The sequence below is a fragment of the Triticum aestivum genome, chromosome 3B (assembly GCF_018294505.1).
Source record: "Triticum aestivum cultivar Chinese Spring chromosome 3B, IWGSC CS RefSeq v2.1, whole genome shotgun sequence".
NCBI classification, from domain to species: Eukaryota; Viridiplantae; Streptophyta; class Magnoliopsida; order Poales; family Poaceae; genus Triticum; species Triticum aestivum.
In genome coordinates, this window is record NC_057801.1 from 138,163,981 (window position 1) to 138,165,107 (window position 1,127).

Here is a 1,127-nt window from a genome sequence, read left to right on the forward strand (position 1 = left end):
AGTTCATGTGCAAGGCATAAAGGCGGACAAATGTAAAATCCAGCTTCTTCATGTGAAACATGTCGAATATGTAATCGAATCGAAGGAAGAACTTATCCGCGGGGAAGCAGTCGACGTACGACATTTGCCGCAGAATGTTAACCACGTAGAGTGGGTATCCTCGATCTTTCGAGGCGATGATGCCTTTCTCTATCTGCAGCACATCGTTATGAAGTCTCCTTAGATTGCCGAATCTGACCCATAGCGCTATTGCATGTAGGATTGGTTGACCGGGGATATGCCATTTATCTGCATCGAGGATATCTATACGGTCCTGAAGCCGAGGCTGCTGAGGCGGCTGGATCATGGAATCAGCTTTTTTGCCTTTCCTCCCCCTCTTCCTAGACTTCTTTACTACCGGAAGGTCGTCCATAATACGTTCAGCCTCCGGATACGGCAATTCAGGCACCGACTCATGACGCTCAAACCCTGAGTAGGCGCCAGTATAGACATACTGTTGAGTGCCATCGTCATCCTCATCCTCATCCATGGCGATATCATCAGCGACTAATGGAGCCTCCTCCTTATCTTGTCCGCTATCACCCAACCCGACACCCGACGCTAATTGGGTAGGTGGGGTGTTGATGTTCATACCTTGCTGAGGCTGCGTGCTCGTGGGTGTGCTCCCGTCCGCCTCCAGACCAAGCAAACTCTTTGGCCACAATAGGACCCACCCATTGCTACAATCACCAAGCCGCCGCGGGGTCTCGTCATCATCCCCCACTAGTATCAGAGGAGGCAAATTCTCATGGCCCGGTTTGACACTGGCCACGGAAACCTTGAAGACGTTCGGGGGGATCGGCCGGCTGTGGAACAATGGTTCCTTCGGCTCCATTATCGCCGCCTTCCCCACGTCCACCTTCTGGTCGCCGATGGTGTACAATATGGTGCACGGGATTTCGTCGGCCTGCAAAGAAAAGTTTGCGACGTGAGACCTCCGAAAGGCAACGAAAACGTGAGACATCCGAAGGGGGCCGATGTGACAGATACCGTGAGGGCGTCGAGCTCAGCCAAAGACGAAGCACCGCCGAGCACGTCCGGTGCCGGAGCCGGTGCGGGAGCAGGTGCTGGTGCAACGCTAGTTGAGC